Source organism: Mauremys reevesii, linkage group 1 (genome assembly GCF_016161935.1).
Source record: "Mauremys reevesii isolate NIE-2019 linkage group 1, ASM1616193v1, whole genome shotgun sequence".
Lineage (NCBI taxonomy): Eukaryota > Metazoa > Chordata > Testudines > Geoemydidae > Mauremys > Mauremys reevesii.
In genome coordinates this window covers 41,350,264-41,373,762 of record NC_052623.1, presented here as the reverse complement: position 1 = coordinate 41,373,762, position 23,499 = coordinate 41,350,264, and the positions used below count along the sequence as shown (strand labels likewise).

At 41.8% G+C, this 23,499-nt stretch overlaps 1 protein-coding gene across 5 annotated transcripts in view; it reads left to right on the top strand.

The window, feature by feature from the left end:
- Nucleotides 1-23,499, top strand: part of CWF19L2 (CWF19 like cell cycle control factor 2) — a 156,731-nt gene that overhangs the window by 96,789 nt on the left and 36,443 nt on the right. The window lies entirely within an intron of this gene.

Here is a 23,499-nt window from a genome sequence, read left to right as displayed (position 1 = left end):
GACAGTGGCCAATGCCAGGTGCTTCAGGGGGAATGAACAGAACAGGTATTCATCAAGTGATCCATCCCCTGTTGCCATTCCAGTTTCTGGTAGAGGAGGCTAGGGACACTTCAAAGCAAGGTTTTGCACTCCTGCCCATCCTGGCCAATAGCCACTGATAGGCCTATCCTTCATGAACTTATCTAGTTCTTTATTGAACCCTATTATAGTCTTGGCCATCACAACATCCTCTGGCAAAGAGTTCCACAGGTTGACAGTGCGTTGTGTGAAGGAATACTTCCTTTTGTTTGTTTTAAACCCGCTGCTTATTAATTTTATTTGGTGACCCCTAGTTCTTGTGTTGTGAGAAGGAGTAAATAACACCTCCTTATTTACCTTCTTCACACCAATCATGATTTTATAGACCTCTATCGTATCCCCCCCTTAGTTGTCTCTTTTCCAAGCTGAAAAGTCTCAGTCTTATTAATCTCTCCTCTTATGGAAGCTGTTCCATACCCCTAATCATTTTTGCTGACCTTTTCTGTACCTTTTCCAATTCCAATACATCTTTTTTGAGATGGGGCAACCACATCTGCACAGGGCAATCAAGATGTGGGCATACCATGGATTTATACAGAGGCAATATGATATTTTCTTTCTTTTTATCTATCCCTTTCCTAATGATTCCCAACATTCTGTTAGCTTTTTTGACTGCCACTGCACATTGAGTGAATGTTTTCAGAGAACTATCCATGACAACTCCATGATCTATTTCTTAAATATTAACATCTAATTTACACCCCATCATTTTGTATGTATAGTTGGGATTATGTTTTCCAATATGCTTTATTTTGCATTGATGAACATTGAATTTCATCTGCCATTTTGTTGCCTAGTCACCCAGTTTTGTGAGATCCCTTTGTAACCCTTCGCAGTCTGCTTTGGACTTAACTATCTTGAGTAGTTTTGTATCACCTGCAAATGTTGCCACCTCACCGTGTACCCCTTTTTCCAAATCATTTATGAGTATGTTGAACAGTACTGGTCCCAGTACAGGCCCATTGGGGACACCACTATTTACCTCTCTCCATTCTAAATACTGACCATTTGTTCCTACCCTTTGTTTCGTATCTTTTAACCAGTCACTGATCCATGAGTGGACCTTCCCTCTTATCTCATGACAGCTTACTTTGCTCAGGAGCCTTTTGTGAAGGACCTTGTCAAAGACTTTCTGAAAATCTGTGAAAACTATATCTTCTGGATCACCTTTGTCCACATGCTTCTTGACCCCCTCAAAGAATTCCAGTAGATCAGTGAGGCCTGATTTCCCTTTACAAAAACATGTTGACTCTTTCCCAACAAATTATGTTCATCTATGTGTCTGGTAATTGTATTCTTTACTATAGTTTCAACCAGTTTGCCTGGTACTGAAGTTAGGCTTACTGGCCTGTAATTGCCAGGACTGCCTCTGGCGCCTTTTTAAAAAATCAGTGTCACATTGGGTATCCTCCAGTCATCTGGTACAGAAGCTGATTTAAATGATAGGTTACATACCAGTTAGTAATTCTGCAATTTCACATTTGAGTTCCTTCAGCACCTCGATCATCCAGTGGCAATAAACAAAAATTCACGGCCTGTGACCTGTCCATGACTTATACTTAAAATACTTGTGATTAAATCTTGGGGGCGTGGGGAGAGGTGCCAGGGAGGCTGCTATTGGGGGGGTGCCCGGGGCCAGCGGCACCAGCTGCCAGGGGCTATGGACCACGGCTGCTACGTCTGGCTGCCTGGGGACTGCTGTCTGGGCGAGCGGACCATGACTGCTCCAGCTGGCCGCCAGGGAACCGCTGCCTAGGCCAGTGGACTGTGGCTGTTCTGGCAGGCCAGCTGGGGACCGCTGCCTGGGGCCGTGGATAGCAACTGCTCCGGTCGGCCTGCCTGGGACTGCTGCCCATGATTGCGGCTGCTTTAGCCAGCCGGGAACCGCTGCCTGGGGCCAAGGACTGCGGCTGCTCTGGCTGGCCAGCCGGAGACTGCTGCCTGGGGCCAAGGACTGCGGCTGCTCTGGCTGGCCAGCCGGGGACCGCTGCCCAGGACCAAGGACTGCCACTGCTGGTGTGGCTGTCCTGGAGGTCACCTGAGCAGCTGGCCCCAGAGCCAGCTGCTTGGGCGGCCCTGGGGTCAGCCACACTGGCCCTTGCAGAAGTCACGGAGTTCATGGAAAGTCACGGAATCCATGACTTCCATGTCAGACATGGAGCCCCAACAGTAAGACAGTAAATATCATAATGCCACTATTCATGGTACTCCCACGCCTTGAATACTCCATTCAATTCTGGTCATCCCATTTCAAAAAAGATGTATTAGAATGGAAAAGGTACAGAGAAGGGCAACAAAACGATTTAAGGGTATGGAACAGCTTCCATATGCTGAGAGATTAATAAGACTGGGACTGTTCAGTTTGGAAAAGAGACCACTAAGCAGGTCTATAAATGATAGAGGTCTATAAAATCATGTGGAGAAAGTGAATAAGGAAGAGTTATCTACCACTTCACATAAAACAAGAATCAAGGTGTCACCGAAATAAATTAATAGGCAGCAGGTTTGAAATAAACACAAAGAAGTATTTCTTCACACAACACACTGTTGTTACACGGTCAGCCGGTGGAACTCATTGCTAGAGGATGTTGTGACGCCCATAAGTGTAACTAGAGTCAAAAAAGAACTAGATAAGTTCATGGAGGATAGGTCCATCAATGGCTATTAACCGTTCTTATATTCCCTGAGCATCTTGATATAAAGCCTTTTTAAAGTAACCTCCAACCCATCATTTCCAAGGGTGGGAAAAGTTTTTTTCTACCTTGTCTGTTTTAAGACAGCAAAGTTTAAAATCATGACACTGTGGTGTATGGAAAATCTATTTTAGGTATGTCACGCTGTATAAAGTGGCTCATGACCATGAGTGCCTACCTCCAGGCAGACTGTCAGAAAACAGAGCAGACACTCCAAACCGGTGGTGTGTTTTATAATTAAATTTCACCAATCCAGTAACAAATGTGAACTCCTGGATTGCTGTACCAGTCTTACCATAGAGTCACAGACAGTCCCCTAAGACTCTCTAGTCTGTCATGCCACCCAGACAAACTGGACTTCGTGATAAAAGGTCACTTAGATCAAAAATCATGCCACATTTCAGTTGTTTCCAGTCCCAAGAGGCCAGTCACTTACCCCAGATCAATTGGTACCTAGACCTTACACCAAAGACAATGCTGGTAGCCAATTATGTAGTAAACTAACTATAGGGTTATTAGCTGAGAAAAAGGAATGAGATGGGAACCTGGGAGGTAGTGACCATGAGATGCTCGAGTTCAGGATCCTGACACAAGGAAGAAAGGAGAGCAGCAGAATGTGGACCCTGGACTTCAGAAAAGCGACTTTGACTCCCTCAGGGAACTGATGGGCAGGATCCCCTGGGAGAATAACATGAGGAGCAAAGGAGTCCAGGAGAGCTGGCTGTATTTTAAAGAATCCTTATGGAGGTTGCAGGGACAAATCATCCCGATGTGTAGAAAGAATAGTAAATGTGGCAGACTACCAGCTTGGCTTAACAGTGAAATCCTTGCTGATCTTAAACACAAAAAAGAAGCTTACAAGAAGTGGAAGACTGGACAAATGACCAGGGAGGAGTATAAAAATATTGCTCAGGCATGCAGGAGTGAAATCAGAAAGGCCAAATCACACTTGGAGTTGCAGCTAGCAAGAGATGTTAAAAGTAACAAGAAGGGTTTCTTCAGGTATGTTAGCAACAAGAAGAAGGTCAAGGAAAGTGTGGGCCCCTTACTGAATGAGGGAGGCAACCTAGTGACAGAGGATGTGGAAAAAGCTAATGTACTCAGTGCTTTTTTTGCCTCTGTCTTCACGAACAAGGTCAGCTCCCAGACTGCTGCATTGGGCAATACAGCATGGGGAGGAGGTGACCAGCCCTCTGTGGAGAAAGAAGTGGTTTGGGACTATTTAGAAAAGCTGCATGAGCACATATCCCTGGGGCTGGATGCACTGCATCCGAGGATGCTAAAGGAATTGGCGGATGTGATTGCAGAGCCATTGGCCATTATGTTTGAAAACTCATGGTGATCGGGGGAGTTCACAAATGACTGGAAAAAGGCTGATGGTAGTGCCCATCTTTAAAAAAGGGTAGGAGGAGGATCCAGGGAACTACAGGCCAGTCAGCCTCACCTCAGTCCCTGGAAAAATCATGGAACAGGTCCTCAAGGAATCAAATCTGAAGCACTTAGAGGAGAGGAAAGTGATCAGGAACAGTCAGCATGGATTCACCAAGAGCAAGTCATGCCTGACAAACCTGATTGCCTTCCAGGATGAGAGAAATGGCTCTTTGGATATGGGGAAAGCGGTGGACATGATATATCTTGATCTTAGCAAAGCGTTTGATATGGTCTCCCACAGTATTCTTGCCGGCAAGTTAAAGAAGTATGGATTGGATGAATGGACTATCAGGTGGATGGAAAGCTGGCTAGATGGTCGGGCTCAACAGGTAGTGATCAATGGCTCCATGTCTAGTTGGCTGCCGGTATCAAGTGGAGTGCCTCAAGGGTCGGTCCTGGGGCCAGTTTTGTTCAATATCTTCATTAATGATCTGGAGGATGGTGTGGACTGCACCCTCAGCAAGTTTGCTGATGACACTAAACTGGGAGGCGTGGTAGATACGCTGGAGGGTAGGGAAAAGAAACCTGATGAGGTTCAACAAGGGCAAGGGCAGAGTCTTGCACTTAGGACGGAAGAATCCCATGCACTGCTACAGACTGGGGACCGAATGGCTAGGCAGCAGTTCTGCAGAAAAGGACCTAGGGGTTACAGTGGCCAAGAAGCTGGATATGAGTCAACAGTGTGCCCTTGTTGCCAGGAAGGCTAACAACATTTTGGGCTGTATAAGTAGGGGCATTGTCAGCCGATCGAGGGACGTGATCATTCCCCTCTATTCAACATTGATGAGGCCTCATCTGGAGTACTGTGTCCAGTTTTGGGCCCCACACTACAAGAAGGATGTGGAAAAATTGGAAAGAGTCCAGCAGAGGACAACAAAAATGATTAGGGGGCTGGAACACATGACTTATGAGGAGAGGCTGAGGGAACTGGGATTGTTTAGTCTGCAGAAGAGAAGAATGAGCGGGGATTTGATAGCTGCTTTCAACTATCTGAAAGGGGGTTCCAAAGAGGATGAATCTAGACTGTTCTCAGTGGTACCAGATGACAGAACAAGGAGTAATGGTCTCAAGTTGCAGTGGGGGAGGTTTAGGTTGGATATTAGGAAAAACGTTTTCGCTGGGAGGGCGGTGAAGCACTGGAATGGGTTACCTAGGGAGGTGGTGGAATCTCCTTCCTTAGAGGTTTTTAAGGTTAGACTTGACAAAGCCCTGGCTGGGATGATTTAGTTGTTGTTGGTCCTGCTTTGAGCAGGGGGTTGTACTAGATGACCTCCTGAGGTCCCCTCCAACCTTGATATTCTGTGATTCTATAAGAGTTATTGAGAGGTTAAAGCAGGTAAAATATATGTACAGGTGAGTCATAGTCTATAATTCCAAATGGTAGCAGGTGTAGTAGCAATCTGAGAGTTTCCCAAAAGTCTCTCAGGGCTACCCAGTATAACTCTGGGGATCTCAGTCTTCTTGTTTAGTTATTCTGCCCTCTTACAATCCAGAAATGTAGTGAGCTTCGTCTCACAAAAAACAAGCTGGCAGGTGGGCTCTTCCTTTGATGACAGAGGGTGAGAAATGCATTTAGACTCTTTGACCTCCAATCATCATACAGAATGACCACTTGCTTTGAAATTATCATTTTTCTGATAAAGTTCTTCATTTGCATTCCACAAGGCTTCTTTCTGGTTTGAAGGGTTATTTAGTTAGAGGTATGCACAATGTAAACATTTGCTACTATATTATAACGGGATATGGGTAAGTGGAAAACAATGCATGTAACAGCCCATTAGTTTTCATTAAGTTTAAACACCAAATACACTCTTACACATTTAACAATCTATACTAACTTTGATCTATACTAATACACAAATGAATTGTCTGGGGCCTTTGGCATGAGAGGTGGCACCTGGTCTGCCAGTGTCACAAGATGACTCTAATTATAGGTTTCTTCTCCCCTTTCAGAAAAGGAGTTGGACACGTGCTAGTGGAGCCTAACTTTATAGATGGAGGAGTATAGAAATACTACCGATAAAATATATAAAAGCTCGCTGATAAGCTTTTCTGCAAAATATGTAGCATATAGGAATATATGTGAAATATAAAGGTTTTATTACTGCTAGTTTCAAATAACTGGCTTAATTCACTTATGGCTTTGTCTCTTGTGTGTAATTTGCTATCCCAAATGCATGCTGATAAACTCTTTATGCCACACCTCATTAATCTCTCTCTCTCTATCTATCTAATTTGATATCCATAGCCTTTGGGCACAACCATAATAAAAATGATTTTTTAGGTTATGATGTGAAAATTATATTTAAGGCACTTCTGTTATTTTTAGTCAAAACCTTTCACTTTTTGATAAATTTACACTAAACAAACTGAAGAATGTGACAGATTTATTATGACGACGTTAGGCCATCTTGACTTCTTATGATACTCATTAGAAATAGCTTAACTTTTAAAAATAAAAATCTGCTTCTCATTAATTTATAACAGTGCACTAGATCCTTTAGTTATTTGGGGGGGGGAAGGGTAAATAATCATGTTATTAATATTTGATTTTTAGTTATGGATTTGCCCAGGAACTTAAAAATCACTTGTGTATTAGTAACACTCTCTGGTTCCAAAGGCAATATGATGGAAACCCAGGTTCTGTTCCAGACTCTGCCTTTGACTTGCTGTGTAACCTTGAACAGGTTACCTCATCTTTGTGCATCACAAGTTTTCCTATCTGTAAAATCTATGCTTGATATCTGTGACTGAAAAGTATCATTTAAGAGCTTAATACTGCTGCTGCTGTGAACTCTGTTACATAATAAACCTAATTTGCTGTCAGTTAAACTGGTGAAACCTCTTTGGCACAACACACTTTACAAATATATCAAAGACAGGATCAAAGGAGCTCTTATGCTCTGTTGCCTTTTATAAATGTCTTTTTTGGGGGGTATTTTTATAAAGGGTTAAATATGTGAATGGTGTTCTATAAATAACTGACTCAATATTATTTTGAACACCTATCTTTGGTTTTACATAATTTAACGTATCTGGCAGGTCTTGTTTCTTCAGTTTTGTTACTTTTTAATCAAAATGTAGAGCAGAGCAAAAACAGATCAGATCTTAGACTTAAAAACAAATCAACATTAATAAAACACAGACAGTATGAAAAAGAATACCTGGAAGCATCCAGAATCACATAGATGCAGTCTATGTTAAATTGCCAGGTCAACATCAGAAGTATTTTGAATTACATCAAAGTGTAACTGAAGTCCCATACAACATTGTTGTGGTTGTTTTGTGTACTATAATTATGCCCAGAGGCAACTAGAATGTGCAGAGAATTCAAAGTTCCACATTTAAAAGCAGAGTTCTGCGGTTAAAAGACGTGTGTTTGTTTGGTTTATTAAAAAATACTTTATATGATTGCTGACTTCCCTGCCTACTGCCATGCCACCAAATTTTTAACTCTTAATGGCTAATTATAACAAAATATATAATTTTCCATTTTCAAAAATATGACGAGACATCTAAGCAAACTTGAAAGTTTGATAGGGATGCCTCTCTACCTAAGAATATTCTGATACCAAAGCATTAAAACTCAATCAATAGAACACTAAAATAGTCCTACGTTTGTTTCTAGCCATTAATAATAATGTTTGCATGTCAGTAACACTGACAGGCCCTAACCAGGATTAGGGCATTGTGCTGGATGCTGTTCAATTATATTACAATTTTAAATACTATTGATCTGATGTAATTATTATTTTACAATTTTAGCTGGATTTATTTCAATGAGCAGAGTCTGGTGGCATACATTGAGCCTGCAAACTTAGGTGTCAGTGGTCATAGTGTGACTTGGACTAGTAATAAGGAGATTAACATAATTAAACCTTGTAAGTGCAGTATTAATGATTTGATTTAGGCAAATGTTGTTTGAATGAGAACTGAAAGAAGACTTTTCTGAAGTGATTTGACATAAACAATAGGTGTTAAATGCTAACTAAATTTAAATATATTGGAGATGTATTCTTGTCACTCAGACTCATATTCTAAAATAAAAATGTGGTGGTTTTTGTTGCAGTTTCCCAAAATATATTACAAGTACAATATTCCATAAATATAAACCGACATTTAACATTGAAGACGTAAGTGTTGCTATGGCAATTTAAAATCAAACTGATACATTTTATACAATCTATAGACCTTTCAGGTTTTCATAGCATCACTGCACTTTTATTAAATTATATGGAATAAACTTGAAATTCGATTGTGTTAGTGATCGAACAGGAATAACTAAGGCTCAATAGGTGTCTGCAAAACATTAATTGAGACAAAAGATAAAAATAACATTTACAAAAATCTGGACGTGAGCTTGGTGGAAAAATGCAGGTTTATTTAATTACATTTGTATTATATTTAATTAGATTTTCTCTCTTTGCACCAAAATATACAGAGGTAATTTTAAAATCAAAAAGAGAATTCTTCTATGTATATGTCAGATGTATGACATTAATAGTCTACTCTTGGAGCAGAATCCTGTCTAGTGGGACTTATTTTCAGTATATTACTGACACACTACTTTAATACTATTCCCTTTCCAAAGGCTGCGCTCAAAGAGCATGCTAGCGTCAGAGGGATAAGGGACGCAATAAATACAGCAGCTCAGTATGAATATACAGACTGTCAGCAGTTTGTAACATTCTAGGTAGTCTCTGTAGCAGTGGAAAAACTGAATCAATATAGTATTAGACTGATTTATGCACTTCTGGCCATCTAAATGTATGTGTTGACAGGAGCATGAAACAAAGTTGCGCCACAAAGTGTTTGTAGCACAGATCTCAGATTTCCTCTCCAAGAGAGACCATCCATACCATTGGTCCTCATTTTCTCATCAGAAAGAAACAACATCTCAATAACCCAAGCAGCAGTAATACTTATGTTATCTTAGACCTGCTTAGGTCAGAAAGGATATGATAATACTGAAATGTTCCTTTTCGTCCATCTTCACAAAGTTATATTGCAGGTGTAAATAGGCTTTATCAGTTTATATTATGCTGGATTCTTTCCTTCTCACATATCATGCTCAGTAATAAAATTGGGGGATTTCAGTCACCCTTACATCTGCTGGGAAAGCAATACAGCAGTGCACAGAAAACCCAGGAAGTTTTTGGAGACTGTTGGGGACAACTTCCTGGTGCAAGTGCTGGAGGAGCCAACTAGGGCCGTGCGCCTCTTGACCTGCTGCTCACAAACAGGGAAGAATTGGTAGGGGAAATAGAAGTGGGTGGCATCGAGTTCAGGATCCTGACAAAAGGAAGAAAGAAGAGCAGCAGAATGTGGACCCCAGACTTTGACTCCCTTGGGGAACTGATGGGCAGGATACGCTGGGAGGCTAATACGAGGAGAAAAGGAGTCCAGGAGAGCTGGCTGTATTTTAAAGAAGACTTATTGATGGTGCAGGAACAAACAATCCTGATGTGCAGAAAGAATACCAAATATGGCCAGCGACCAGCTTAGCTTAACGGAGAAATCTTCGGTGAGCTTAAACTCAAAAAGGAAGCTTACAAAAAAGTGGAAACTTGGACAGATGACTAGGGAGGAGTATAAAAATATTGCTCGAGCATGCAGGGGTATAATCAGGAAGACCAAAGTACAATTGGAGTTGCAGCTAGCAAGGGATGTGAAGGGTAACACGAAGGGTTTCTATAGGTATGTTAGCAACAAGAAGATGGTCAGGGAAAGTGTGGGACCCTTACTGAATGGGGGAGGCAACCTAGTGACAGATGATGTGGAAAAAGCTGAAGTACTCAATGCTTTTTTTGCCTCAGTCTTCACAGAAAAGTTCAGCTCCCAGACTGTTGCACAGGGAACACAGTATGGGGAGGTGGTGAGCAGCCCTCAGTGGTGAAAGAACAGGTTAAAGACTATTTGGAAAAGCTGGACATGCATAAGTCCATGGGTCCGGATCTAATGCATCCAAGGATGCTGAGGGAGTTGGCTGATGTGATTGCAGAGTCATTGGCCATTATCTTAAAAAAAAAAAAAGGGGGGGGGCAAATATAGTGCTCATCTTTAAAAAAGGGAAGAAGGAGAATCCGGGGAACTACAGGCTGGTCAGCCTCACCTGAGTCCCTGGAAAAATCATGGAGCAGGTCCTCAAGGAGTCCATTTTAAAGTACTTGGAGGAGAGGAAGGTGATCAGAAACAGTCAGCATGGATTCACCAAGGGCAAGTCATGCCTGACTAACTTAATTGCCTTCTATGATGAGATAACTGGGTCTGTGGATGAGGGGAGAACAGTGGATGTGTTATTCCTTGACTTTAGCAAAGCTTTTGATACGGTCTCCAACAGTATTCTTGCTAGCAAGTTAAAGAAGTATGGATTGGATGAATGGACTATCAGGTGGATAGAAAACTGGCTAGATCATCGGGCTCAATGCGTAGTGATCAATGGCTCGATGTCTAGTTGGCAGCCAGTATCAAGTGGCGTGCCCCCGGGGTTGGTCCTGGGGCCGGTTTTGTTCAACATCTTCATTAATGATTTGGATGATGGGATGAATTGCACCCTCAGCAAGTTCGTGGATGACACTAAGCTGGGGGGAAAGGTAAATACACAGGAGGATAGGGATAGGAGCCAGAGTGGCCTAGACAAATTGGAGGATTGGACCAAAAGAAATCTGATGAAGTTCAAGAAGGACAAGTGCATACAAGGACAAGGAGGATGGAAGAATCCCATGCACCGCCTATAGGCTCGGGACCGACTGGCTAAGCGGCAGTTCCGCAGAAAAGGACCTGATGATTACAGTGTATGAAATGCTGGATATGAGTCAACAGTGTGCCCTTGTTGCCAAGAAGGCTAACAGCATATTGGGCTCCATTAGTAGGAGCATTGCCAGCAGATCGAGGGAAGTGATTATTCCCCTCTATTCGGTACTGGTGAGGCCACATCTGGAGTATTGTGTCCAGTTTTGGGCCCCTCACTACAGAAAGGATGTGGACTAATTGGAGAGAGTCCAGCGGAGCGCAGTGAAAATGATTAGGGGCCTGGGGCACATGACTTACGAGGAGAGGCTGAGGGAACTGGGGTTATTTAGTCTGCAGAAGACAAGAGTGGGGAGTATCAGAGGGGTAGCCGTGTTAGTCTGGATCTGTAAAATCAGCAAAGAGTCTTGTGGCACCTTATAGACTAACAGAAATTTTGGATGCATCCGACGAAGTGGGTATTCACCCATGAAAGCTCATGCTCCAAAACGTCTGTTAGTCTATAACAGTGGGGAGAGATTTGATAGCAGCCTTCAACTACCAGAAGGGGGGATTCCAAAGAGGATGGAGCTCGGCTGTTCAGTGGTGGCAGATGACAGAGCAAGGAGCAATGGTCTCAAGTTGCAGTGGGGGAAGTCTAGGTTGGATATTAGGAAAAACTTTATTTATTGAATTTGTTTCCACCATAAAAAGTTATGTTTCTATAAGATTGTTGCATCACAGGCGTATATGAACAAAGCTCAACAATCTGTGTGATTGGCAGCAAAGTCATTTATTTCTCTCCAGCATGCTCTTATATACAATTAAGGTCAAGCAATCAAGCAATTGCTAATTGGTTAACAAGGTACAAACAAGCACAGCTGTGACTTCATAGGGTAATTGTCATCCCGTCCCACTTTCTAATTTATTATCCTGTTTACTGCCTACCAGCAGATAAGAACTAGCCTCATCCTAGAAACTTGCATGTCAGTTTCTCACACTCCCTAACGCCAAGTTAGCAACATATTCCCACACCTCCCCCCTTCACTCATAATAATAAAAAAAAAGGAAGGCACAGCAAAACATTCTCAGCTCATAGCATCACATTACTACAATCTATACAAAACAAAACTAAAAAGCAAATCTAAACACCAGCTGCCTAACTAAACCGTAACAAAATCTTCCGCAATGCCCTACTTTTACCTATACATTCCTCCTCCAGGTAACGCAAGTGGCCCAAAGGGCCAGGAGGGTTCTGCCTGCTGTCGCGCCCGAGGACGCAGCCAAGGCCGGACCCACTTCGCCGGAATCCACCTGGGACCTTGAAAACAATCTCAGCTAGGCCACCTGGCATTCCCCTATTTTCTCATAACAACTTTATCTCATCCCTCTATTCTTGTAACCACGCTGCTGTAATTTTCCATCAAGGCAGCAACACAAAAGAAAATTAAAAACATCCAAGAAACTACTCCAAACTGTATAGCAAAAGGCATGCAAAACAAAACAACAACAACAAAAAAATATATCTTATGCTACAGGGCTCACCTATAACCATGCAATTCATAACATACAACACCAACAACATCAAACAAAACAAACATAAATCAACAAAAATAAAACAAATAAATGGTGTAAAATCTGCAGGGTTCCCCCATACTCTATTGCACACCATCTTGTGACAAATTTCTATTACCAATCATCCCTCATATGTCAGGTGATCAAACTGACACTGAGGGGGGGGTCCTAAAAAAAAACCACAACATAAACCACAAACATTTTAACAACACCACAGCAATTCTGGCCAGAAAACACACATCACAAACAAACATAAAACATAAAACATAAATGTAAACTCTATAAATAAGTGCATGGTACATTAAATACTATACAGCTAACATCAATTCTCTAAATATCTAAAAAACAAAAACAAATATACCCCTACTGGGCAATCAATCATTACTTAAAATACACAAATACCCTTATTAATTTCAGGCAAAACAGGAAAATCACTCCATCAGGTAAATCATTTACATTAATATAATTGCTTCCTAGCTTACTTCTAAAATTCAAAGCTAATCACAGCTTAAAATTTTACCATTAACTTCTGCTTTTAAACACTAAAAGAAAAAAAAACATTACCACTTATATATCCTTAAGCCTAATACAATTTCAATTACATAGCACAATATACAATCTTCAACTAATGCAAGAAGCAGCAAAGAATCCTGTGGCACCTTATAGACTAACAGATGTTTTGCAGCATGAGCTTTCGTGGGTGATGCAACAAAATTATTTATGGCCAAACAATTGCAAACTAATTTCTTTGCCTAAATTTATTTACAAACATTTCAAAAACACCAAAAACTTTTCTCTTTAGCATCTTTACAAAATTCAACTGCTATTCCCTTCAGCAACCTCAAAATTAACCTTTTACTCTGCCTTAAATTACTTGCTTGTACTTTAACAACAACCTTTCTCAACTTAAATCACCATTCCAAGTATCCCCCTGAATATTTGAAATTCCTAAGCTTGTGCTTAATTACTTATTACGCCCGCTACACCCTCAAAAGTTATCAACCTGATTTCCAATCTCTTTGTCTCTTGCCTGCCTGCCTGGGCCCGATCCTTTTTTCCTCATCAAGTTCTCCGTCTATGGCCTGGCCGCTTGGGCCCGATCCTTTTTTCCTTTCCAAGTTCTCTGTCTATTGCCTGCCTGCCTGGGCCCGATCCTTATTTCCTCTTGCTAAACCGTTCCTTACATAAACACCAACTTATTTCACTATCAATTTAGCTAGGAGGGTGTACTTCTTAACTAGCCCCCACCCTTCTAATCTCTACTGCGAGCAATTATCTATACTTTCCCACCATGGGGGCTACATTTTATGCATATAACTTTAATACAACATCTGCAATCAACCTATCTATTTTAAATATAGGCTACATGTAGTATCAAGCAATCTACAACAGCCAATAATCAGCACATAACACAAATTAACAAAACCTAATAAGGCTAACAAAAGCACTTTACATAAAAATACTTCGGGTTACATAAATTCAAAGCCATTCTCCCAAATTACCTAAATTTATGCCTAAATAACCCACAACTCCCCCCTTTGAGAATACTCAACAAACCTTTTGGCCGAGTTTTCTCAAACTCTAAAAACAAAAAAACAAGTAGGCTCTAAAAATTGGGGTTAGTAACGGGGGAGGGGGGGTAATACCATTTACAATCCAATTGGGGGGGGGGGCAATACATGCTAAAAAAAATTCCACAACACAGGGCGCAGCCTGTAAAATAAACCCCAAAATCCAATCAATACCACATTTTTTAGCAGGAGTCCCAAATTTTTTCCTGCCAGTGTACAATTCTTCGTTTCTTCACCAGGGTCAGTTCTCAATGTGTTTTTAGTCAGGAATTTCTGGTCTTTGGCAATATCAACAACGTGAGTGTTTTTTCTTCTTTTCCACCACCGTCGTGGTTCAGCTTCTACGGGGGAAATAATCAGGACGTGGGGGCTGCAGTGGACGAGGGAGAGATTAGCCAGCACGTTACCTTGTCCTTTTCTTTCCCTGCTTGGCTTCTTTTAAACTGTAAATCCTGTGTCAGAACACCCAGCTGTTGCTGCTCATACCGGAGAAGCATAACGGTTTTCCCGGCACTGTCCCCGGCTCAGACCAGCCAGCGTGGGACGCCTTCTTCGGGCTTCTGCCAAAACAACTTACTTGCTTGTAGGTCCGAGCGACCTCCGGGGCCACGGCACGAGCCTCTGCCTGCGCCGTGCACTCCAAAGTTTTCCCGTCCAGGGCTCGCTTCCAGCGGAGCACCTCCTCACGAGTCTTTGCCTGCTCACGAGCCTCTGCCTGCGCCATGCACTCCAACGTCTTCCCGTCCAGGGCTCGCTTCCAGCGGAGCACCTCCTCACGAGCCTCTGCCTGCTCCCCCTCTTTCCACAATGATCCAGCTGGAAGACCTTGCATTTGATTTAACTTATTATAAATGGCCTGCAGCTGTTGACCCTGGCGCTCCATTTTCTTATAAAAGACATTAAACTGGGTAAACTGAATAGGCGTAGTCAAATTGGGATAGACTTGTGATGGCACGTGTCTCACCCGAGCCTCCTTTATTTCCCCGCATTCGTGACACCCCCAGGTCCCGTGGACACGGCATGGCTTGGGAGGGGGTGCATACGGCAAAGCTGTTTTCATAGGCTCGGGCGTATTGGAGGGTAGTGGAACCATAACAGGGGCAACATTATCCAGGTCGGAAGCCAAAGGTATCACCGTGTCCTTGCCACCGAAAAACTCCCTGGCTCCAACCGACAACACAGAAGGCATTTCGGGCGTTGGGCGGAAAAGCTTAAAAAGGGCCGCCTGCACTCCTGCCTCGGCCACGAGAGTTTGTACTATCTTCTTTGTCTTATTCCATACTGGACTCAGGGAAAAGGCTTCCTTATCGCCCTGAGTCACCGACTTCCAAAGCTTGGAGCCTAGCCGCTCCCACACAGTTTTATTAAAAATTGTACTCGGCTTAACAAAAGGTTCCCTTCTCTGTCTCCACCGCAGCAGACGGGACAACATATCAGAGGGGAGCTTCTCTCCCTCTCTTCTTAATAAGTGAATCAGTGCAACAGGGGAAATCTTTTCCCCCTGTCGGTTCATAATGTGCAAATAAAGCTTCTGTGTTATCTTTTCTTCAGCTGATACAGCGGTACTCACGTTAGCTGCTCTGCCCTTCTCCACCGCGGCTTATAGCCGCCCTTCTCCTCCGCGGCTTATAGCCGCTCTCCTCAGGGCTCAGGTGCGCCTCTCTTTTCGGACGCCCGGGGGCTTCTCCAGCACTCCCCGCCGCAGCTCCTCCGCTCGCCTCTGGGCTCAGGCTCCTGGCCGTTCGCCTCTGAGCTCAGGCTCCCAACACTATCATCATTCGATACGAGTCACGTCGGGGTCCGGGGGCTTCTCAAGCACTCCCCGCCGCGGCTCCCAGCCGCCCGCCTCTGGGCTCAGGCTCCTGGCCGTTCGCCTCTGGGCTCAGGCTCCCGACACTATCATCACTCGATACGAGTCACGTCGGATAAGCACTCCCCGCCTCTGGGCTCAGGCTCCTGGCCGTTCGCCTCTGGGCTCAGGGCTTCTCCCCCTGGGTCAGGCCACCGACACTTTCATTCGATACGAATCACGTCGGGGTCACCATTTGTTGCATCGCAGGCGTATATGAACAAAGCTCAACAATCTGTGTGATTGGCAGCAAAGTCATTTATTTCTCTCCAGCATGCTCTTATATACAATTAAGGTCAAGCAATCAAGCAATTGCTAATTGGTTAACAAGGTACAAACAAGCACAGCTGTGACTTCATAGGGTAATTGTCATCCCGTCCCACTTTCTAATTTATTATCCTGTTTACTGCCTACCAGCGGGTAGTCTGGACGTACCCGAAGTATTTTAATCTTATCCCCAAAGTAAGTTGTTGTTGCACCTTTCCATTTAAACAGAGAATAGTTTAAGATTTCTTTTAATATGGAGAATGCCTTGTGTTTAGGTGAGTGTTCATGGACTGAATCAAGAAGCCAGTCTACCTTGAGTTTATGGAAGAATGCCCATTAGCTGGATGACTCTGGTCTTCCAGTGCTTGTAAAAGGTATTCTGCTGTCCATACGGAAACAGACATTTTCAGTTGTCTTGCTGATTGGCTCAGTGTTCACTATTCGCTAACACTAAAGACTGTGTGGGTTTTTTATTTTTTCTTTTTGGCCAAGTTTTTCACGAACTCCTGGGTTCTTTTTAGTACTTTAAAATGGCTGTCGTTAAATAATAGACAGATTAAGTTTGACAGTTGTGTAATACAATACAAATTAGGAAACCTAAGCAAACTTAAAGAAGTCTCATGTGGAAGCAACAAAAAAGTATGGACAAAGAATAAGTTCAGTGTACAATGCTTGAAGGAAATGTGTATATGAAGAAAAAAGTAGGATACATTTTTTCACTATAAAGCATTTTAACTTATGAAATTGAAAGGGGGAGATTATTTTCCAAACATTTCTACTATAAGAGGGATGGGTAGTATTTCACCTGAATAGAATACTTACTTCTCATCTATTAAGTTGGTCTCTCATCTGTTAACTTGCTGTTTCATTCTATGCATAATAGGCCAGATTCTCAGCCCTGCTAAGTCCCCTTTGCACTGCTGTACCAGCATCACGGGATCCTTACAGCTGTCCTAAGCGAGTAGATGAGTATTTTCCATGTGTGAGGAAATCATGTGTAGTGCACAACTGGGTACACTGGCTTCACCATCCATGCCAGCAATCCATTTTGTGCTGAGACACCAGAATGTTCATCAGTCCCCACCAACATAATGGCAACTAGCGGGTCGTGACAAACCCATGTAACTTGTACCAGTTCTAGATGTCAACTTTTTTAACTTAGCCTTTTGTATGGTCCTTTCTTAAATTCTGTTGGAGGTGATACTCCTTTTATCCTGTTGTCCTTTTGTTGTAACTTGTCTGAATCACACACAGAGAACCTATCTTCCAAGTGCCAACCATTTTCCCCCCCACCTTTTATGTTCTTTTGTGCTGGCCCCTTGATCGCTTTTTACTACTCCCTATTTTCTGTCAGTTTTAAGGAGTAATAAGAGAACAGTGGAGCTCCCACATTGAGCATGCTCTTGGATTGATTGCCAGATAATTTAGAAACTAGTGGCTTATTTGCTCATTTTTTTTAGGCAGGCAGGTTAGATTTCTAATTTTTAACAAACTAGAATTCAACATTTTATAGGGAAAAATAGGCCTTTTAATTGTCTGAAAAATGACAGGGAAGCCTAAGGTGTATGTGACAATAGGCAACAAAATAAACATTTATTCCCGTAGAGTGAGTTCTGTTTCCCCCTATACCCTTTAATGACGGGAATACAGAAACTTGGTTTTGACACCAAAAACATTTTTCTTAAATTGTTTTCAGGCCCCAGGAATCTTCTCTTGTTTAATAAATGTAGGTCTACAGTAATGTAGTAAAATGGAGCAAGAGCATTTTTAAACAATTAATTTTGTTGTGCAAGAAAGTATATGGAAAAAGTCATATGTGTTTCTGGAAAATAAAGTGGTATTAGGGAGACCAAACATCCTAAAAATCTGTCTCCAATCATTTGGAAATAAATGTGCTTATCTCCTTAACATATTGCTCAGAAGCTGTAGGACTATCTGGAATAGAAGTATAAGAATTATTCAAGGAGCGTGAGGGGGAATAAGTAGTATTAATGGTCCCATTTTGCAGGGAAAAGCTACTTATCTGCTCTGGAAAATAAGGTCTAAGTGTTTTTCATCAGATTACCTGAACAGAGACCCAGAAAGCTCAGGAGATACTTTGCAAATTTTTCTGTATTCAAAAGACTGCATTTCAATTACTGTGGCAGCTAGTTGGGTCAAGAATTACAATTACTGTAATTAACAAGTTGCCAGATCTGAACATGTCAGGCTAGATCATTCCCAAGAACATTTAGTCTTCAAAGGAAAGAGAAAATGAATTAAGCAGTCATGCACTGTAGAGTCATCTCATGTAAATAGATCAGTGGTTCATGCTGACAGGACTCCATTGCCGAAGAGCCAGTACAAGAGGGACTATCACTCAGAAGTTTCAGTTTGCTGAATCTTTATTATTTAGCCTTAGTTGCTAGTCACACAGATATTTAAGAATCCATGTTCAGAATGTTTGATATGGTTGGCTTAATTTTCTGAGAAGAAATGTCCTTTAGGCTGAAGAGCTTTTCTCTTTTAAGTAAAAGACCCTCTGTTTTTAAAAAGAGGCTTCTCAAATGTGGCCTGAACAAGGGAATTGATCTGTCTGAACTAGCATCATTTGTACAACACATTTAAGGTGGTTTGCCAAGAAATTGTACAAAATGTAACTTTACATCTAGGTGCCACAGTGCTCCAAGCAAAAGGGACATTTGGTAAATTAACAACCAAATGAGCCTGTATTGTTTTTCCCCATAAGATGCTTATATTGGGAAGCTGTTTATATTTTGTTTCCTATAGAGCAGTGGTCCCCAACCTTTTTGTCTGGCGCCCGCCAGACGAAGGACCGTGGCAGCGGTCGAGCATCTGCCAAAATGCCGCCGAAATTCGACGGCATTTCAGCGGTGACGCCTCTCGATGACGTCGCTTGTTGGCAGCAAGCGGTGTCATCGAGAGGCGTCGCTGCCGAAATGCCACTGAATTTCAGCAGCAAGCAGCGTCATCGAGAGGCGTCGCTGCCGAAATGCCGCTGAAATTCGGCGGCATTTCAGCAGATGCTTGACTGCCAGCCAGTACGCGGGCGCATTTAGATGTTTAGTGGCAGATATGTTTTCAGTCATTCAAGGGATGAATCTCTTACCTGGTTATTTGGTTATATCTCTAAACTTGTTTATTTTTCTAAATTCTTGCAAGGTCACTTTTCAATATGACAAGAAAGAGGGATGTAATTAATACATACTGGAAGCTGATTTATTATGCCCATTGAACAAAATACCTCCCATTAACATCTGTCCTGCCACACTGGTAGTCTAATATATATATCACAATTTATTACAGATGGGCGTTTGCTGTATTAAGTCTCTTAGCTGTTCTTGAATTCTATGTCATATGAATTCTATGCAAAACTGATGATGGACAAGTCTGCTACGCTTCTGAAGATACAGCAGTCTCAGAACCAAACTGTGCTGTAGAGTGCACTTTCTATATTCTTTGTCTTGCCATTTCGATGCAGGAAATCATTACAGTTATTCAAGGTGAAAGTTGCAGTGAATTGTATCTAGAAGCAACCGAAGTTTAGCATAAAAGTATTGCCGATTAACATACTGTAGCAGTTCAGCATCACTTATTAAATACAGAGTCAGAGACTGTGACACTCTTCAGGATGCCCAGGACTGTAAGCCACTGTTGTACCCCTTTGCTTCAGTAAAGCTGGAACTTAAACTGTGTCAGCTCCCTGATGCTCCAGCCTCCTTGCCTTGGCAGCAAATTCCTCAAGACTATGCCAGTCTAACACCTGTCTTTCAGGTAACATTCAGTGAACCCAAGATTGCCAGAGTGGGGTCTCTGCAGATTCCAATCCCTATCATTGCACACTCACAAATGACCAAGTCTGCCTCTAAAGAGACATACCAGCCTGTTAGTTTAGCTGAAGATGCACACTATACCTCAATATAAAGCACTTAGTTGAATTTATAATAAAACAAGAATGTTTATTAATAAAGAACATAGATTTAAGTGATATTAAGCAACACAAGAAAGTTACGATCACAAACAAAACAAAAATAACAATTTCTAGTCACTAAAGCTTAACTTCAGTAAGATACAATCTTTGCATAAGCAACTTTGTGACTTACATCAAGTTACCAGCCCCTTATGAAGGAGGATCCACCGTTCTCAGAATCGGTGGGTGATGATTCCTTTGTCTCCGAAGTTATGATGCAGAAGGAGTCCCCTTTCTTCCTTTTTATATCCCCAAAACCTTTGAAATGTATTCTTTGAAAAGTAAAACCAGACAAAGTTCGTTTTCCACTGTTACTTGTTCTTGAGGATGCAGGCACCAAGCCCATTCTTTATCCTCTGCTCAGTTTGCTTTCTTGATCAGCTTTCATTGTTCTGCTTGTAATCAAGCCATGCTGTTTTGTTACCTGTCTGCTAATTTGATTCATGCAGGTAAATCCATATTCCTTTGTCTAGGACAGACTTAGGGTTGCCAACTATTTAATTGCAGAAAACTGAATACCCTGGCCCCACCCTCTTTCCCACTCCTTCCCTGAGGCCCTGCCCCATCTGAGGTCTCACCTCTGCTCACTCACTCATTTTCATCGGGCTGCGGGAGGGGGTGCAGGCTCCTGCTGGGGGTGCAGGCTCTGAGGTGGGTCCTGGGATGAAAGGTTTGGGGTGCAGGAGGGGACGCCGGGTTGGGATGCTGAGGGGTACAGAGTGTGGGAGGGGGCTCCGGGCTGGGGCAGGGGGTTGGGGTGCAGGAGGGGATTCAGGGTGCAGGCTCTGGGTGGCAGCTGACCTCAAGCGGCTCCTGGGAAATGGAGACATGTCCCGCCAGCTCCTGGGCAGAGGGGCGGCCAGGGGGCACCACTCACGGGCGCCACCACTGCAGCTCCCATTGGCCACAGTTCCTGGCACTTGGCTAGAGCTTGTGCGCGGGGGCAGCACACAGAGCCCCCTGACTGCCCCTCTGCCTAGGAGCTGTAGTGACATGTCACCACTTCCCAGGAGACGGATACAGAGCCTGCCTGCCTGCCCTACTGGTGCTGTGGCCACCTGGATTTTTAGCAGCCCAGTCAGCTGTGCTGACTGGAGCTGCCAGGGTCCCTTTTCGACTGAGCGTTCCGGTCAAAAACTGGATGTCTGTCAACCCTAGGCAGGCTTGTTTATCAGCTGCCTCCACAACATGTTTTAAGTACATATTTCCAGTATACATACATAACTTTTTATATGCAACCCATCCATACATACGTCATGCAATGATATTCATGATCAATTTAGATACGATACCTCACATCACTGACTAAATATTCTGACCAAACTGCATTGAGTGTGCCCTTTGCTGGTTGGCATAAAGAGGTTCTTAGGGTCACAGAGACCTAACAAGAAAGCTCCGCTTTCTATTAAATTTCTGTAACCAGATCAATAAATCACCTGTTTTTGTTGATGGTGGACAAAAATACTTATTTTTTGTTTTATTGTGCTGTTTTTAACCTGGCCCCTCTCTTCTATTTTTCATCTTTTCTTTTAGAAATTAATTGACTTAGTGTGCCATAGCAAATTCTGAAATAACAGATAAATCTTCAATATTGTAAAGTCCCTTCCTTTGAACATTTTTTTTGAAAAACATGTATTATTGAATATAAAATCCTTGGAATCTAAGAGAGCAGCACATCACATTTTTTAAAATGTGTAATGAAAAGTTTTGTGGGAAAGTATTTATAATGCATTCATAACAAATCTTTGCTAATTATACATTTTAAATCAGGATCATTGTATGGTACAGAGGGCAGTACATGGGAAGTCAGAAAGGAATGTATACCACCACTGTGCAGGCATGACAGAATCAATAACAAAAGATTAACACAGCATTATAGCAGTCATAAAAATATAGAAGTAATACCTTAATAGAGAAGTTCTTGATTTTAAGAATTTAAAAGAAATCCCACAAGAAGTTTCTCCATTGCACACACACACAAAAAAAAAAAAAAAGAAAGAAAGAAAAAAGAAGGGGAAATTATTTGCAGAAAAATTATAATTCTAAAGATAATGCAAATGATATTTTTATATAATATGTAAATATATTGTAAAGATAAATAGAATTAGTTGTATAGATGGTGCAGTGCACACTCTGATCAGTACTAAATGTGGTGCACACAAATTATAGGGATTTTTGCTGTAATTTATTAGAAAAATTTAGAGGCGCATCTGTGTGGTTTCTATGGAAACCACGCTGAAACCTAGATACCACAAACTTTCAGACATCACTCTGCAGGGAATCCAACACTTTGACAGCTTTTGTTTTATGTACTGGGGAGTCAACTACAATTTTACAGTTTATGGCCTAATGACTTAAAAGCTTTCAGTTTTTTCCACCTAGAATCAGATAATGTGTATATAAAATGTCTGTGTATAGAGAGAGTATATTTTTATTTAGGTTAAATTAGGCTAGCGAATCCATGTTTGCAATAGTTGCTTGCAAGGAAGAATAAAAATTGAGACTGAAAATAACATTTTTACATAAGTGAGCTAAATACTGTTAATTGGTAAGGAAAATTAGCATAGGTGCATATGTGCAAAATATGAATGCTAGCAATAGAGTCGTGTATTTCAGGACAGATGATTTTATGAGCACCGTTGGTAGTAGAAGGAAAAGAGAGTACTAATAAAATCTGTTTGAATGTATTCTCTCATTCAGCATAAAGAAAGTGCATGTAAATAACAAAAACATGTTTTCTATGTGTAGTTATTACTCCAGTGGTAATAATTATTTTTGAAAGGTGCCAAAACATTTTTTTTTTACAGAAACAATATCCATATCACATTTATGTACCATGATGTAAAATTAGAGAGAACGTACAGGTGATTAATGCCAAGTAAAACTCCATGGTATTTGTTCTGTGAAAAAGATATTTAAAAAAAAATTACCATGAAAAAAAATTATAGAGAAAACTGTTTATATTTACAGTTTTGGACATGTGTCCCATTTTAGGTACATTTGGGAATCACAACGGATATTAAATAAAGGCTTCCAAAGGTCAAAATTATCAAAAAGTACTGGATGAAGTTTGTATATTAATTTAAATTTAAGCTATGTAAATTCAAGATATCAGACTAGATATTTTCAGCTCCAGACGGAATTTTATCTTGAAATGGAATGTGATATTATATTCTGCTTGTTTATAGCATTCAGCTGTATTTTTGCTACTTTATCTTGTCATGGGTATCACATGATTGCTGCCAGTTGACCCAAACATCTCATAATTATGTGTCTGGAAGAAGCCATGTGAAAGGAGAAACTGCTGTTGCTGGTTTCAGAGTGGTAGCCATGTTA